This window comes from Heteronotia binoei, chromosome 3, assembly GCF_032191835.1.
Source record: "Heteronotia binoei isolate CCM8104 ecotype False Entrance Well chromosome 3, APGP_CSIRO_Hbin_v1, whole genome shotgun sequence".
NCBI lineage: Eukaryota > Metazoa > Chordata > Lepidosauria > Squamata > Gekkonidae > Heteronotia > Heteronotia binoei.
This window is the reverse complement of record NC_083225.1, coordinates 71,968,286-71,987,201: the sequence shown is the minus strand read 5'-3', so window position 1 is coordinate 71,987,201 and position 18,916 is coordinate 71,968,286. Positions and strand designations below refer to the sequence as shown.

At 41.0% G+C, this 18,916-nt stretch overlaps 1 protein-coding gene across 2 annotated transcripts in view; it reads left to right on the top strand.

Annotated features, from left to right (window-relative positions):
- Nucleotides 1-250: 250 nt before the first annotated feature.
- Nucleotides 251-18,916, top strand: part of SCML2 (Scm polycomb group protein like 2) — a 73,135-nt gene continuing 54,469 nt past the window's right edge. Inside the window, exons 1-2 of one of the 2 annotated variants that reach the window (XM_060234036.1) lie at nucleotides 251-565; nucleotides 8,653-8,746. The gene's annotated coding sequence lies outside the window, so the exon portion shown is untranslated. Of the gene's footprint in view, nucleotides 566-8,638; nucleotides 8,747-18,916 lie in introns of those variants that run through there. The other variant, XM_060234037.1, reaches the window with a different exon arrangement.

Genomic DNA, 18,916 nt, shown 5'->3' with positions numbered 1-18,916 from the left:
ATTGCGGATAGTTCAGAAGATTTTAAATACAAAAAGTGATGATTTTTGTATTGTTATTTGTTTTTTGCATTGTTCAGATTATCATATTAATTAATTTTTTTTTTTAAAAACCCGATATTAAAGCATTCCGATGTCCAATTTCCACGGGCCGCTATATATCAAAAGGTGCGCGCGTGCTCGATGAACGCGCGCCCGCTCAGCGCGCTCCCCGCAAGGCCGAGCAAGTGCAGGGGAGCAGCTCTGCCGCCGCAGAGTGTGGTGGGTGTGGACAGCTACCCGAGCGCACTCGCCGGGTCAGTAGTATGGTGGCAGCGGCGGTGGGCGAGCCGCCGCCAGCCCCCTCCGCTCCCTTGTCAGTGGGCTGCTAAGGGAGGACGCGAAGGCGGAGGGAAGCCCCCAGTGCCGCTGCCGGGCATGCGCGGCGCCCCAGGAACATGGCGGAGGCGGCGGCGTGAATCCAGGCGACCGGAGCAGCGCGCAGCTGACAGACACGCGAGCCGCGCCGCCGGCGCTTGGAGGGGGGACCGGCGGCTGCCTTCGCTTCCCTCCTTCCCCTTCCCCTTCGGTGAGTGGCGGCGGCTCCTGAGGAAGGTCTGCGCGGCACTGGCCAGGGAGCCCGCCGATTTTGTCCATGAGGAAGAAAAGGAGGCAAAGCCGGCGCCGCCTCCTCCTCCCCTTTGCCGCCGCTTGCCTCCTCCGGCTGCTGCGTGCGGCGTCTCGGGTCCCGTGCTGGCAAGGGAGGGCAAGCGGCGGCCCGCCCGCCCGCCTTCCGGACAAGGGCTACGAGAGGGGAAGAGAAGAGTGCGTGGTCGGGACCGGGTGGCTGGTCCAGAGCCTCGCCGGCTCTCTCGTAGGCGGGTCTGGCGGAGGAGGGAAGCGGCGGCTCTCCCGAGCGGCTTGGCATTTTGCACTCTCAGCCGCCCTCCGGCCCCACTCCAGTTTGGGGGTCTCTCGCCCTCCGTTGTGGTTTTCTTTTTTAAACGACGGAGTGAGGCTGGCTCTCGGGGGCGCAGATAGAGCGAGCAGCCCACCCGGGAGGGGGGGGGTCTTCGCTCTTTCCCTGCTTCCATCTCCTGAACAGCCGGTCCACCTTCCAGGGATGAAAAGGAGGAGGGGAGGGGAGGGGAGGGGAGACACGCATTCCTCTTTGGGGAGAGGCAGCAGGAATGGAGGAGGTGGGGGATCTGGCGAAGGGCGCTAACCTTCTGTCTTAGCCAGGGGGCATGGCAGGTCTCTCTCTCTGTCTCCCGCTCTCTCCGGAAAGCCCCCTGGGAGTAGGCTAGGAAGAGAGCAGCAAGTACTGGGTTGCCCGGGAGTAGAGATGGAGACACCAACCATATGCATATATAATCTTTAAAATATGATCTGCCGGAGGAGCTGAGGCGTGGCAGCTGGTTACTCTTAGCCCAAACTGTAGCAACCTCAACAAACCTCTCTATTTGTTGCTTGCACTGGTCATGTAACTTTAGCAGAAGTAGAAGGACTTGACAAGCTTTCAGGGAATGGAGAGGTCAAGCCTTAAAGGTGTTCACAGGGCTCTTCACTTTGAAATAAATTTGCTTTTCCTTCTTGGAAGTCTCCCTCTACATTGCCACCTACCCCCATCAGCCTTCTTGTTTTTGGGGAGGGGGTATCTTTTTGAAGTCTGTTTGACAGGACCACAGAGAAGGACACTCCTCCTTGAGCTGTAGCTTCCTGCAGGCTGAATGTTCCCCTCCCTCTTTCCTCCTTAGCAGCAGCAGGAGGAGTGGCGCCTAAAATTCACTTGCTTGGGGACCGGTTGCAGCTGTCGATCTAGGGCAGGCGCCTTCAGCCTGGCAGATGGGCAGTTGAGGCGGAGACCAGCTTTGCATCTCCTCTCCAACGAATCTTTTAACACGCTAGGATGTTGTGCTGCTCCTTTTCTTTACAATAGAGCTCAGCAGAATATGGCTAAAAGTGTGCTGATAATGGGTGAAAGACATTTAACAAAGGAGTACAGTGTAGTGTGTATCTGGCTTTTTTCATGCCAAAACAGCAGACTTCAGCAAATGTGAAGTTTCCCTCCATCATAAACACCTTTATTTAGAAGATATTTAGAACTTTATAAGTTATTGTAGTTAGGTCTGTGATCATATATATACTTACCTGGTGGTTGAAAATGCCTTCAAATCATAGGTGACATGACTGCCTCATACTGTTGATGAGACATCCAAAGGTGGTTTGCCATTTTCTGCCTTCATGTCTTGACCCTAGTGTTCCTTGGAGGTTTCCCATCTGAATACTAGCCAGGGCCGACTGCTTAGCTTCCGAGATCTGACAAGATTAGGCTAGCTTGGACTATCGAGGTTAGGTGGTAAGCCTCATTGAATAAAGGGGACTACCCTCTGAGTAAACATGCATCCCATTGAAGATAACAGTGCAGACTGATTACTGTGAAGCAAGACACAGTGGAGCAAGACACTGTGAAGCAAGTACAGTGGGATTTGTTTCCATTTAAATTTAGCATTACAACCGTAGTTATTTACAAGAGAAGTTTCAACAACATGCTGAAGATGATTTCATTGCAAGTTAGTCACCAGTGCTAGAGTAGTTGTGCAGACAGTTTGAAAGTTTAGAATATTGATGAAGACAAAATATTACAATTGTTTTGATCAGTTAATCCTTACCACTTCTGATTTGAATATTGAGCAAAGATTTACAGCATAATTCTAAATGGAGTTTTACTTTGCTAAATCATTTGAAATCAATGGATTTAGAAGAGTGTAACTGTTGAGGATTGCTGTCTAAATGAAACATTTTAAAAAGTGGATGTGCTAAAATAAATTTAAAGGACACAGATTACTGTGAGTATTCTATTCCATATATAAGACACAGTTTAGACGTGGACAGGATATCTTAATTTCAGTGTGGTTTAGGGTGGGTTGCATCTAAATAGATAGAAATAAACACTGAGCGATTAACATGCAAAAATTGTTTGACACGTATTTTGCAGAGAGACACAGTTTTAGATGCTGTGTGCATAGACCAAGTTTGAAATTAAATCCCAACTTTGATGCTGTGAAATGTTACGGATTAGCTACTGCCTGTGGCTCAGTAAATTGCAGTACAGATTGCCTCATGGTAGTAATTAAGTAGAACCTTTACTTTATATAGCGGTGTTTCATGCTCAGTTAAACTTCAGTAATAAAAAGCACTTTCTTGTGTGTTCCTTTTCTAAATAGTTACTTATTGCAGCCTAAAATATGTTAATTTTTTTCCGCTTGCCATCACATTTTCTTAATTATTAAATTAGTTAGCAGCATAATTTGGCAATGAAAGACATCTTAAATCAAATAATTCTGCACAAAGCACAGTAAGAAACAAAGTCCTTATATTAGTAATATCCTCAGAATTTTAATTTGATAATGTGGATCACAAGAATATTACCTTGCAACAAGTTTGCTAAGAGGAAAAATGTACATTTGCAGATCTTTCTATTCCAGGGGTTGAACTACTAATCTAGGATTAGCTGTTTTAATTGAATAATTTATATGTGCTTTTTATTTCTTTAGTAACCATTACAGTTAATGACAAAATATATTGAAATAAGAATAACTAAATTTTAGTACAGCATGAAAAAGCACACAGGTAAAATCTCAGTTCAATAATAGTATAATGTGTCTTCTGATTATCCTATTTAAATTTGTTTCTGCATTATCATGCATGGGTTAAGAACATGAACGAATTGCAAATGACAATCAAGGTGATCAGGTGAATAATATGAAAGCATTGTGAAGAGGACATTTGTAGTAAGGAGTGAAGTAACCTAACAACTAGAAACAAATGGCTACAAAAAGCTTTGCCTTAGCTAACAAGTTGTCTGATTTCCCCTAAGATGTATCCTTTATACCCTCACTCTAAACATGGTCCTCCCAATCCATACATGTGCAGGCACACCAATGATGAATGAAACTTCATTAGGGTTTGTAGAATCTTTCGAGCTCAAGTGCCGTGTTCTACTGGAGAAAGTTTTCCTTCCAGACGTTTCGTTCTCAGCTGCGGAGAACATCCTCAGTGGCATTGCAGCTGGAGTAGGCGCTCTGACCTTCTTGGCTGCTGTGCATTGATGCACAGCTGAGAACGAAACGTCTGGAAGGAAAACTTTCTCCAGTAGAACACGGCACTTGAGCCCAAAAGATTCTACAAACCCTAATGATGTTACCAGCCGTGAAAACCTGAAATCTTTGATGAATGAAACTGTTAGAAAGCATGCCAACTGCCTAGAGCATGAGCATGTCTAAACAGGTGGCAGTATCTGTCAACACTTTTTTGCCAAAGTGGCCACCTCTTAAAGGCAAGAAGCCTTTAATAGAGGTTTTATGGCTGTGACATTGTCGTGTGATTGTCTGACCTTTCAGTAATACGGAACCACCAGTCTCTGGCATAGGGGAAGTAAAATTTAATATACTCCCATTCACAGGAAGTATGCTTTGTAAAATTCCACTTGTAAAATGTGCAGAGAAAGTGGATTCCATTACAGATAATAGTCTAATAGTTGCAGAGAGCCCAGTCTTGAATTCTGCTGTGCATAGTGCAGCATGCTGCCAATAAAATGCTATCCAAGAAGTGGAGAAATGTAGATTTAGCGAAGCTATCAAAGGCACTTTTATCAGGGAATGTGTTCATTAAATGGTTTTCCTCCATCTTGTGAATCCAACAGGGATGACCTGCTTCAGAGTTACTGGTTTGCAGAAACTACCCCCCCCCCCCACACACATGCTCTTTTTGATTGCAAGGAAGGTAGTGTGCAAATAATGTTCTGCCCAGGTTTGGAAATATCAAATTCTGTAGCATTAAATCGTGTGCCACCATCAATCAGAATTTTTTTCCTGTGTAAATCCAGTTGAAATGAAAGGAAGCCATGCTGTGTTGCAGGCTCTTGTACATTTTCTATTCAGTTCAGTGGAACCTGTGTGGGAATTTATGGATTTATGATATTGCATATGAAACATGCAGGAATTTACCAGCTCCAGTGGTTTGACTTATAATTTTTAAAATATGTATAATTTATTTTATTAGATGTCATAATGATAATTGAAGATTGTAATGCCCCTTCATAGATCTATGATGCAGCCTAATTTAGAATACTGTCTGCAGTTCTGGTTACCATATCTCAAAAAAGGACATTGCAGGGCTGGAAAAAGTACAGAAGAGAGCAACCCCAAGACAATTAAGGAGGTGGAATACTTTTAAAATGTGGGGTCAATGGCTGAAGAGTCTTTTCCGTTTTGAAAAGAGATGACGGGGGGGGGGGGGACATGATAGACGTTTATTAAATTATCCATTGGGCCGAGTGGAGAGACCCTGCCCCCCTCGAGACTAGAACTTGGAAACATCCAATGAAATTGGTGGGCAGTAGATTGACGACAGATAAAAAACACTTTACGCACTGGAACAAAGTTTTGAGTCCAGTGGCATTTTTAAAACCAAAAAGGTTTTATTTGAGGTATAAGCTTCAGTATGCATGCCTACTTCTTCAGATACAGAAGTGTGCATGCACGCAAAAGCTTATTCCTTGAATAAAAGTTTGTTGGTCTTAAAGGTGCCACTGGACTCAGACTTTGTTCTGTGCTTCAGACCAACAACTTGAATTCACTTCACTCACTGAGTAATTCAGACAACAAAGGTTCATGGAGGATGCATCTGTCATTGACTACTAGGCATGGTGACTAAAGTAAACCTCCACATTTAGAAGCACTAAGCCTCTGAATAGCTTTGTCAGGAGGCAACATCAGGGGAAGGCATTGGCCTCTATGCACTGTTGTTGAGGCTTCAGATTAATGGTTGGCCACTGTGAGACAGAATGTTGGATTAGGTGGTGGGCTGTTATTAAGTTATTATAAAACCTAATCTAAATTGTGTTAAATGTTACAGCTGAAGAGTTAAATTTAGAAATTTTTTGAGATATTTTAATTAAATCAGGACAAGCTGCTGTCTTTTGATTATAGGAATGGAAGCAATTCCATTTGCTAAAATATTCTTTTAGATTTTCAGTGGTCAGTATATTTGTATTCACTTGCATGTTAAGCTACAGATTTCAGCATAGCACTGTGTAGTGAAGAATCCAGCTGCAAAAAACTACCCAGCTGCAAAGAACTATCATGAGTATCATTAAATTCCAGAAGTGCTTAAGGTTAAAAATTAAACTTTGCCTTTATGCATTAGAAACTATGATACCAGTTGCTTCTTATTTGTACAATTAATACATTTATGTTTATTAACTGGTCTAAAATTCTGTTCATTTTGTTTTTAGCTAGACTATAGGCATGTTCGTACAAAATAATTATCTTGAAGAAATATTTATGAGGCTTTAACATTGCTGAATCTCTCAGTAGGTAGCTATTCTTGGTTTAAAGAAAGGTCTGTTATGCTACTGCTTTAAATTTGTCACCCTTCTGTCCTTTACAAAAATCAGATACTATCAGAAAATCCTGTGATATTTTAGAAATCCTTGGACCCACAATGTTTCCATTTGTATTTATGGGAAAGCATTAAACTTGGTGGGCAGTAGATTCAGGACCGATAAAAGGAATCCCTTTACTCATGAACAAAGTTTGAGTCTAGTGGTACCTTCAAGACCTTCAGGTTTTATTTAAGGTATAAGCTTTTGTGTGCATGCACACTTCTGTATTTGAAACTCCTCTCCTGTAGAAATCAGTGAGTATTAAATGTGCTTTTGTGTGCGTGGATCACACTCTTAAAATCTGGAGACAGTTAAGCCATCAGGATAAGATTCCTTAGCATACCATTTTAAAATAAGAAGCAGCTCTTACAGTGCCTTTTTTTAGACCATTGAGTGTACCTCTTGTAGCTCTTGCTTAGGACTAAACTGTGAATCATGACAGCATGTGGGAAATGTATATTTAAAAGTGAGTCAGTTCTTATATAACACTTCTGTTCCATTCTTATATGTGGCTCACATCTAGGTCTACATCTACTTAGGTGTAGCAATATCAAGTGCTTCTAGATTCCCAGACAGAAACATAAAATAACAATGCCCCTTTTAGGGCCCTTTTTCATTTTTTTCTGATGGAAAAAAAGGAATTTTTAGGGAGCACTGGGGAAAAAGTCCTATGAAATATTTTCTCTTTTTGAATGAATAAAATCTTTTAAAGATAAGATTATTTAACTCATATACAATGAAATGTTTTGTGTAGAGGATCCTGCAGCATTAGATAATCTAATTAGAATACAAATCTGTCTCTCTTACTGATCTCCTTTCCCTCAGGAAAAAACACTTTTCCTGTAGCTTCAGAATTTCCACAATTTTTGCATTTTGCCAGAGAATGGAACTATGTCAGTATATTATGCTGACATAGTTGTACTAGTTGTAGATGCTTTTTAGTTGTACTAATTTGTATTCTGAAAATTAATTTTAGTGCTTAGTTCCAAAAACTACTGTCTGATTAGTGGTTTTACGCACCTAAGGATTGGTGGATACCTGAAATTGCTCAGGCTCATCTCTCTAATTATCAAGATCATCCAGTTGATTATTTTAGAATGGAAGCACAAAAAGGGGATATTATCATTCAGAATGCCTCTTCAACTAATAATTTATATTTCTAGTGTGTAACTAATCAAGTGGCACTCCTATAACTGGGGGTAAAGTTTAGACACATTGAGATTCTTTAATTAAATAAGCAGCTGTGTAGTGCACAAATGGTTTAAGAGATTGGAGGATAGTTTACACTTCACCCCCCCCCCTGTAGTCAGTAAAATTACTTGTTAGTTTTAGATGGTAAATGTTTGATGGTACTAGTCGGTAAGATGGTACTTGTTAGTTTTGGTTGACGAATTGCAAGGTTTAGATCTTTATAAATCTCTTATTGCAGCAGATAGAATGCAGGGTTAATTCTCATATGCATAATTTAGAATCACTTTGCTCACAGACCTGCAAAACTGCAGCACTACACTCAATTAACAGTAGTTTTTAAGAAGTGAGAGTCCAGAACAGGTTCCTTACTGAAACAATATTTTCACTGTGTTTTTAATGATAATTAAAAAGCTTTTAATTAGATTGAATACAACACTTTTATACACTTTTAATATATATATTTTAAAAATTACTTAGTTTAAAATCATCCTCTAATTCTGAAGAATACTTCATCTGTTGTTTATTTTTGCTTCAAGTCAGTATCCTTGTGGCCTTTTAGTGCTTTGAATTCCTGTCAACCAGTAAAGCAGCTGCACTTAGTACATTTGAGAGGGTGAAAAGGCAGATGATGTATGAGATGAAGAAAACTGCAACCTGATCAACAGTGTAATTCTTTATATTAGAATACAGCATAACTGTATAGATTAATGTGTAGACTATGCTTCTGGTCTGAGTTTAATGATAGCTTTATACATTATTTTCCCATGCTGGACAAAGTGCTGTTATTGTCATGTGCTTGACCGTGCAAGTGTTTGGTTTGTCAGCTATGCATAATAGATAAATGATTCCTGTAGCTTCCCCATCCTTAAATGAAAATGTGAATTCTCAAAATCCCAATAATTGCATGATCCTCAGAACGGTATATGGACTGCCCATTGCCCACCTGTATTTTACGTTGCTTTGTCAAGAGACAGCTGTGTATCTCTAAAGCTATGCAGACTCCTGAAACACTGGAATTCTTTTTATGTTTCTAACAGGCACTCCAGTGGCAAAGGGATGATTATCACTGCAGGGTTGGAATCTTTATTACAGGAGCAAGTGCAATCTGGTGGTTAGAACGGCAACAAAAAGGTAACACCCACTGCTCTAAACACACACTCTGTTTAAAGTAGTCCGCACATAAAGGTAGCCACTTAGACTCAACATCAGCTTTCACAGTTTATTGCTCATGGATGGCAGGGATGTGTTTGACTTCGGCAACTATTTGTAATGTTACCGACTTGCTTTCATTGTGGTGTCTTTTATTTGATGGAAGTAATATAAATGTGAAATAGGCTTAGATATTAGTTGTTTTTACTTTTTACAGTACTGTTGGCCATCCCTTAAAACCTTTGTATATGTTCAAAATGTATTTGCAGAAATTCATCCAATTTTCCTTGCTGCTTAAACTATCACAGAATTTTAGAGTTCAGACAGTATTTCTCCAGGGAACTGAATAATGAAGCATCCAATATTCAGTGTTTACATTGCAGATACATATTTTCCTGAAGTTCTGAACTGTAAAAGTTTTATAGTTCTTTAGCACCATCATGAAAAGTGTACATTTACATACTCTGCTAATGCTTTGTGAAGTCTGACAGATTAAGATACTACTTTGATAACTATCCATGGCTTTTTAACAGTGTTAACTACAGTATTTGCTGGCGTATAAGACTACTTTTTTGCCCTGAAAAACATGCCTCCAAGCGGGGGGTCATCTTATACGCCGGGTGCACTTCAGTTGGGATAGACATAGCTGCCCATAGTGGCCTTCCGATGCTCGCCCGGTGCCCATAGTGGCCTCCCGATGCCCGCCCACTTCATTCTACATACCGTCCAGTATCACGCGGTATCCAGCGCGGCCGTGGCGGGTCATCAGCGTGGCTGCGGCGAGCATCAGCAGCGAGACAGGGGTGACAGCCTTTTTGGCGTGACCGGCCCGTTCTGCTCGGTGGGAAGCAGCGGCGCTCCGGCCCGCCCCTTGTCTACGCAGAGCTTGCACATGCGCACTTGCGCACTAGTGCCAGTCACAGGGAGATGCAGGGGCAGGCCGGATGTTCTTTTACCTTTTATTTGGTGTGTGGAAGGTGTGCGGAAGAGGGGGTAGTCTTATACGGCAAGTATATAACAAACTCTATATTTTGAGTGGAAATGTTGGGGGGTCGTCTTATACGCCCAGTCGTCTTATACGCCGGCAAATACGGTAATATCAAAGTCTTTAATGAAATTTACTTTCTCTCTTTCTCACAATACAAGAACTCATGGGCAATCAATGACATTGCTGAGCAGCTGGGTTAGAACTGATAAAAGGAAGTACTTCTTCACCCAAAGGGTGATTAACATGGGAGGTGGCAGTGGCTACAAGCATAGACAGCTCCAAGATGGGAATAGATAAGTATATGGAGCAGAGGTCCATCAATGACATAGCATATTGTTGGAACTCTCTGTCTGGGGCAGTGATGCTCTGTATTCTTGTGCTGGAGGGGACACAGTGGAAGTGCTTCTAGCCCCACAGGTGGACCTCTTGATGGCACTTGGTTTTATTGGTCACTGTGTGACATAGAGAGTTGGACTGGATGGGCCATTGGCCTGATCCAACATGGCTTTTCTTATGTTCTTATCTACTAAGTTCAGAAGTCAGGTTTAAAATTATTTAATGAAAATAAAATTATACAAAAATTACATATACAAAGATGAGCTATTAATGTCAATTTATTTATATGTATATAACCTGCTTTTTGTATCAGTATTTATAATGTAATTTAAAATGATTTTATTCATCCATAGTATGCCAAATCTGTGCTTAACTGTGTCAGAAGTACTTTAATACTTTCCATTTCAGTGAATCTGGTTAATTTTATACTTACATGTTCCCATGGTTTAGTTGGTTTAGCTGCCTCCCTGCAGGCCACTTTAATAAAAAATGAATGTTATAGCTTAGAGATTTACATTGAAGAAAAATAGATTTCATTTTCATCCTGGCATTTTCCCCTTTTTTATTTGCTGTCAAACACATTGTAAATATGCCATTGGAAAAAGATTTTTCAAATTCAAAACTTAATCTATGTTAACTAATTAGAGTATATGTGTGGTCTAACACACTTCATTGGGTTTTTTTCTTGTCATATTAAATAAATCAAGTTGCTAAAAATTAGATCAGTTCTAAATTGTAGCCTAATCTAGTAATACATAGTGGAGGATCCAGAGTGCTGTGCACAGATTTCCACATATGCAGCATGACTTTTCCACTTCCTTTTGTAGCTTTGCAGGTGTCCTTGTATACTGTTGACCAGGCCTTTTTTTGTAATAGGAACTCATTTGCAGTCCTCCGAGAGTTTACAGGCCTCAGTACAGGGACTACTGTAAGCTCTTGGAGGATTGGCTACATCAGGGGTGTGTGGCCTAATATGCAAAGGAGTTCCTGCTACGAACAAAGCCCTGCTGTTGACACATTAAGGCTTAAGTGGAGTCCTGCTTTATCGAACCAAATTAACATGTAGATCAGTATCCTGTTTCCTCTAGTGAATAATCGGATAACTCTAAAAAGCCCCAAAGCAGAGTACAGAAGCCATATATTCCTGTTATCACTGCTTCCCAACAATTGGTACTGAGAAGTTTCTTGGAAGCTTTGTTTAGTTGTTATGGACTATGGATTTGTATTGTAAAGCAATTTTGTGTTGTGAAATATAGAAAGATTGATTTATGTCCCTCTTCCCAATGAAGCCTATTTCCTCTGCTACTGTGGAAAGTGGGGTGAACCTGAAGAATGGCATTTGATGCGAAAAAACAAACAAACAGTGACCTCTCCTGCCATTGCTTTACTCTCGCTCATGGGGATGTGTTACATTCTCAACCATATACATGTTTCATGGTAGGAAACTATTAGCATTTATCAAGGCTGCACACCTCAGGAAGGCAAGGACAGTAAATGACAACTTAATTCAAGTGCTACCACAAGCTTCTGGTGGAACTTGGAAAACTAGCATATTCACAGCTACTTAAATTTTTTATTTTTTAAGTTTTAGGAATGAATAAAAACAACTTTCCACCGTTACTGCTGTGAGGTCCACTACTACAGCTGTTTATGAACTCGTGTTGTAAAATGGAAAACGGTGTGGACTACAGTAGAGAAACTGTAGAATAATGATGTTTTCTTTACTGTTAAAACACTGGTTTTAAAACACAGTTTAATGAATTAACTATCTTGCTGGCAATGTACTTAAGAATTCAAAATTGTGTGCACTACAAAATTATTGCACCTGCAGACTGAAGCAAACAGTTTAACTAATATTTATTCCTATATTTATCCATACAAACAAAACAATTATGTATGCACTCATTTCTACAAAAGTATACATAGCACCACACTTTAATAAATAGATTTTAAAAACAACAAATGTATACAATATTGTTAGGAAATGGCATTGGAATTTTTTGCTGTTGAGATTATTAGAGGCATCTAGTTAGTCATAAAAAGCATATAATAATACTACTTTGTAGTGTATATATAACAGTAATTTTAACCATAGCCAACAAGACACTTAATAGGCCTTCATTCATAGAAGAGTTTTAGATTTCTAGAATTTGCAAAGCTTAATTTTGCTGCCACAATTAAATGTGATTTATAAGCTTGATGTAAAATATTTATAAAGCATGAGGTATATTAATAAGCAATGCATATTTGAATAATAGGAGTTAGGAACAATAGTCTAATTTTAATATTGAAATAGAATATATAAGCTCAAGGTTAAATACACTAATATGATATTAAGTTTCTTAGTGTTTGTTTCCAAATAAATGTCTTTTGTGGATGAAATGTAGATATATTTATCATTGTGGTCTCTGTAAAAACTCACATCTGGGATCTGTGCAGGTGCTGACCTGCTGCAGTAGAAGTTTCCAAATATTTCCAAACCCCTAGAAAAGAGGTGTTGAACTCATGAGGACTAGATCTGACATAAGTGTCACTTTTTTGTGCCAGGCCATGTGTACCATAAAATGTAACAAGAAGTACTGGAGATTATAAACGTGATTTCAGATGTCAAGTGGCAATAGCAGGCTTAATTGGATTAGGTGTGATATACAGAGGGGTAGTAGGCATGGAGATACCAGTGTTGGTAATGAGACAGGAAACCTAGGTCTCAATTCCATCCAGGAGGATTCAGATCAGAAAGATGCAAAGAATAAATGGACATAAGTCTGATATTAGAAACCACAACATTCAGTAGCTAACCTAAGAGTAGCTGTGCTCTTATGAAGGAATTTTAAAGGGTGGTTAGAAAGAGAGACTGCTGAATTGCAGTTGATAATGAAGCTCAAGACAATTCATCCTCCTGGACTGAGCTGAGACCTAGTTTTCCTGTACTATTATCATTTGACATCTGACACTCTCTAAGATGCAAGGACCAACCCAAGTGTTCTAATTCCTCATCAGATTTATTTTGAAAGAAAATAAATCCAAATAGGAACAGAGAAATCCAATTTTAAAAAACTTTTCAGAATAAGCCAAAATAATTTCCTCAGTGTATATTGTGCTTGTCAGAAGAATCCATCCATCCATCCACTCACCCACCCTCCAAAGAAGGTGTTTGCACGCAAAAGTTTGTACCTGGAATAAAATGTTGTTGGTCTTAAAGCTGTCATCATGGGACTCCGACTTTGTTTCCTCTCTCTCTCTTTTCTCCCCTTGTCTTCCTCTCCAAAAGAGGAGGAGCAGCACTGGAAAAGGAAGCAGAAGTTGTGTGTGTGTGTGTGTGTGTGTGTGTCTGTTAGTGAGTGAGAGTAAGAGAGAGGGAGAGAGGCTTGTTTTCATATCTCTCCTGCACAAAGCAGGAAGCAGCCACAGAGCTCTGTGTGTGTGTGTGTGTAAGAGAGAGAGAGGAGGGGGAGGGAGGCAAGAGGCAGGAAGTGAAGAGCCACTGAGGGAGCTGGGAAAAAAGCAAGCTATGGTGCGACTGTAGTAGCAGCCATGGAAAGAAAGCAGAAGGACGTAGCTTGTGGGATGGATTTGAGTCTTGCATGGGCTCAACTGGCCTTCCTGCCAAAACGGACACATGATAGGAGAAAAGAGGGCCAGTTTCTTTGGCCCTTTTTCTGCCAGAGGTTTCTGGCTTCAACTGTTCCTTTTCTCTTTTTGTCTGAATAATTTCCTTTCTCCAAAAGAGTCAATTTGGTGTAGTGGTTAAGAGCAGAGGATTCTAATCTGGAGAACTGGGTTTGATTCCCACTCCTCCACATGCAGCTGCTGGGTGGCCTTGCTTCAGTTACAGTTCTCTCACGTATGTTCTCTCAAGAATAGTTCTTGAAAGAGCTCTGTCAGCCCAACCTACCTCACAGGTTAACTATTGTGGAGAGAGGGAGGGGAGGGAGATTGTAAACTACTCTGAGAGAAGAGTGGGGTATAAATCCAATCCTCTCCTCTTCTTCGCAAGTTTACAGCCATGCATTGAAATAGCCCCATATAGGTTATTTAAGAAGCAGTACCAAATGGTTCAAATTGATGACCATTCCCGATGGCTGCCATATCTCGGTTAAGCGCAGAACCAAAAACCAAAAGTGCAGAACCAAAATACAGTATTTTTTGCACCATAAGACTCACTTTCCCCCCCCCAAAAAAGTGGAGGGAAAAGTGTGTGCGTCTTAAGGAGCGAATACTGCAAAAAATTCCTCTAAATTCCTCTAAATTCACACAAACGCCTCTAAATTCACACAAACGGCTCTAAAAACTAGGTGCGTCTTATGCTCAGGTGCGTCTTATGGAGCGAAAAATAGTAACTGTGATAGCGCCCCAAGAATGGACATATTTGATGGGCTCAGTAACTACGTAGCTTTTTGATACCACAGAACTGGCCCAAGCCTGAAATCCAAAGAGGGAAACAGGTGGTGGCTACCTTGACCATCTGTGGCTGCCAAAACCTAAAGGGATATAGAAGAAACTCTATAATGCCTGGCTTTCAGAAAGAAGTGCTTGCAAAGAGAGCAAGCACATACATCATGACCTTCATACAATCTTAAGTTCACAAAATACCATCCAAAGCATAGAAGAATTCAGTGTTCATTGCAGAGTTCAGAATCAAAAATACGAGTTCACATGAGAAATCCCAGGTACAGATCTCGTTCCAGTCACTTTCATCAGTGAACCCTCTTGAATGTGGTAGACAACTAATGACCACCGATACTAAGTACAATTCTGTGTTGTTATTCCACAGGACATACTGTGCCATCAGGACTTCTTGGAATATATTGAAGCACTATTTTTCAGTGTGAGACTATACTGTGAATTTGAGATTGTATCTTCAGGAATGAACTCCGGACTCTTCCATGTTTTGGATTGTTCCTTGATATTTGTATCTGATTGATCATTGATAGTGTATTGTGTATTGCAAAAGGATTTTGTGTATTGGCTTGAATGAATTTTTGTGGAAACTATATGTTCCATGAGTCTTGTACATGATTCTTTACATGATGTTTGGATTTTCATATTTTGGGTGCTATTGCAGTAATTCATTTTTTTTGTATCTCACTGAAGGTCATGATGCGTGTGCTTGCTCTCTTTGCAAGCACTTCTTTCTGAAAGCCAGGCATAATAGAGCTTCTTGCCTAAATATATCCCTTTGGGACAAGGTTCTGGCAGCCATAGATGGTCAAGGTAGCTACCACCTGTTTTCAGGCTTGGGCCAGTTCTGTGGTATCAAAAAGCTACTTAGTTCCACTAAGCCCATCAAAAAGTAGCTCATACTTCCTACCCAAAAAATCCAAGTCAGAGGACAAACACAAGGATAAGTCCAGCAGGAAGTTCTGTTCTGCCTGGTAACTTCAATAGCTACCTGCAGTGATTGATCCTCCATTGGTGGTCTTGGAGCTATCTCATCCTTCTTATATACCCCTTGCCCCGTGATCCAGGTAATTTTGAGTTGACTTTTGCAGTCCAAGGATGAGATTGAAGTTGAACTTTTGTTCAGCTCTAACATGCATGAACATGGCATTCCCCTGTTCTCCTGGGTTCTGCTGAAGAATTGGCTGAAGTGAGTTAAACATATGAAGAACATATGAAGCTGCCTTATACTTTATCAGACCCTCGGTCCATCAAAGTCAGTATTGTCTACTCAGACTGGCAGCAGCTCTCCAGAGTCTCAAGTTGAGGTTTTTCACGCCTATTTGCCTGGACCCTTTTTAGCTGGAGATGCCGGGGATTGAACCTGGGACCTTCTGCTTACCAAGCAGATGCTCTACCACTGAGCCACCGTCCCTCCCAAATCATCTCCCGTAAACACTTATTTATCATGGGCAGATTGATGACACCTCAAAAAGGAAGAGGATAGGGTGATCAAATCACACAACTGTGTTGATCACAGTTTAAGAGGAAACAGACCTGCAGAGATCGTGGCCACCAAAGTCCATCAATATCTTCTTGATGCCAGCCTTCTCATTTGGATCCAACATGAAAAAATAAAGATCCATTTTAGGCAATGAAGAACTGCACCACTACTTGAAGCAGATATTAAGGGTAGCTGCTTTCCTCAAGAAGCGACATGTTTTCATTAGTTCTTAAAGCTGCAGAGTCTGCTGCATTTTCTGGCCAAACTATGGCAGAATCCTGCTTCCCTGGAACGTAGAGTCTATATACAAGTTTAAGAAGGATGGTCCTGTGTTTCTTTTCTCTCACCCAAGATTTAATTCTCTGGTTGTGGAAACCAAGCCCTACAATAAGCAAAATGCACCCTATCTTTCAGCCCCTGTAGATAGGAAGGGCCACAAATTGAATAGTTTGGGTAGAAATTTTATTCTTCCACTTATCTGTCACTCAGAGTAGCCAACTATATGGGTTGCTATTAGTTTTTTTTCTATGGATACAGATGTCATACTTTTTAAAGTCCCTCTCTAATGAAAATGTTGGTTAAAGTGCAGCAGGCTGAAGCCATTAAGCTCTCCAAATTAAAACGCAGAGCATGTAGTAGATTCTGCTGATGGGGAGTAGTTTCTTCCATAGAACTCAAGTGCCATGCTTGACTGCAGTCAACTGACCAAGAGAGAGATCTTGGGGTCGTGGTAGATAACTCACTGAAAATGTCAAGACAGTGTGCGTTTGCAATAAAAAAGGCCAACGCCATGCTGGGAATTATTAGGAAGGGAATTGAAAACAAATCAGCCAGTATCATAATGCCACTGTATAAATCGATGGTGCGGTCTCATTTGGAGTACTGTGTGCAGTTCTGGTCGCCGCAACTCAAAAAGGATATTATAGCATTGGAGAAAGTCCAGAGAAGGGCAACTAGAATGATTAAAGGGCTGGAGCACTTTCCCTATGAAGAAAGGTTGAAACGCTTGGGACTCTTTAGCTTGGAGAAACGTCGACTGCGGGGTGACATGATAGAGGTTTACAAGATAATGCATGGGATGGAGAAAGTAGAGAAAGAAGTACTTTTCTCCCTTTCTCACAATACAAGAACTCGTGGGCATTCGATGAAATTGCTGAGCAGACAAGTTAAAACGGATAAAAGGAAGTACTTCTTCACCCAAAGGGTGATTAACATGTGGAATTCACTGCCACAGGAGGTGGTTACGGCCACAAGTATAGCCACCTTCAAGAAGGGTTTAGATAAATATATGGAGCACAGGTCCATCAGTGGCTATTAGCCACAGTGTATGTGTGTATATAAAATTTTTTGCCACTGTGTGACACAGAGTGTTGGACTTGATGGGCCGTTGGCCTGATCCAACATGGCTTCTCTTATGTTCTTATGCCCCTCCCAGCCACTCCAAGGTAAGACTGAAGATTGTTCTTTTGAAAGCAATACCCTCTTTAGCACAGAAACAGACCATGCTCTTGAGCACCTTCAGACAAACAAGTTTGGTCTGCTTTTCTCCCTCCATCTGCTTATCAACCCAGACAGTACCCAGGTACAGGTCATCATACTGCAGCAGGCAGGATTTTTATTGTCCCCAGGGCCAGTATCGGTGGGCTCCATCCTACAAGTCCAGTACACTTTCCAGTAGTGGCATAATACAGACAGCAAACAAAGTCCTAAAGGTAGATCTCAGTCCCCTAATGGCTACCAGCCTCACCACAAACAGCCTTTCTAGCTACTTTCCTTAGGAAAGAGGGGGCTCTAGTACGCCATTCTGTACTAGGCTATGCCACTTTTTATTGGCCTGGTCTTCTCTCACCATGGATAGCTGGGTGTTATTCATTGTCAAGTGCTGATATTTCTTACTGTTTTCTACCCGCACATCTACTTTGTCAGCAGCTGCCACAACCCTTGCTGGATGAGGTTGAAATCTTGTTAAAGGTGTGATTGAGGCTTTTCTGCACTTACACCAAGGGTCTGTTTTTTATTCCAGGCATCTTTGCCCCCAAACACAATGAGGGCTCTGTTTTGGACCATAGAAATCTTAATGTTTCCCTTACAGTTTATAAGTTTGATGATTTCTTGCTATTACAAATAAAGATGTGGTTTGCTTTTTTGGATCTCAAAGATGAATATTTCCACATTTATTTTGCCCCTGCTTCATGGCAGTACCTTTGTTTTTCTTGTGGTCATAAACACTTCCACTGTCCTGCCTGTTGGGTTGACCACAGCTCCTAGGGTTTCACCAGATGCTTAGCTACCATGATCACACACCTGAAGATCCTTGGATGTAGTGTTTTTCTATATTTGGAAAACTAGTTATTATCTCCCAAGACATCCTAAATTCATGTTAAGCTAGCATTGGGCATTCTTGAGAGCTATGGCTTCATGGTTAATTGTATAAGTCTTTCTTGTCCCTCACATAGTGTGCACAATCTACATTGGAACAATGTTAGACTCCTACTAGGTAAGGCCTTCTTATCTGAGTCTAGGTTGTGTGATCTGATCACCCTATCCTCTTCCTTTTTGAGGTGTCATCAATCTGTCCATGATAAATAAGTGTTTATGGGAGATGATTTCATATTCTACTGGTTTCTTGCCCTGGTCCCCCTACTTGTATAGACCCTACAAAACTTTTTTTTAGTCTATTTAAGCAGTGGTACACAGAAGAGGCATTTCGGTATCCTTAGAAAGGTGTTAAGATCTCTGACCGGGTAGAGCCTTTTGGATAAATTGTCCCAGGACATGATTTTTGGCTATAGGTTCCTTGACATCATAGTCACCATCAAAGCCTCATTGTTGGCATTGGGTGCCCAATGGGAAGGCTCATCAGTTAGTGGTACACTGTCTCCTTGAGAGGGCATTTTACACATTAATCTTTTGGAACTCAAAAGATTCTTTTGCAGCCTCTGTT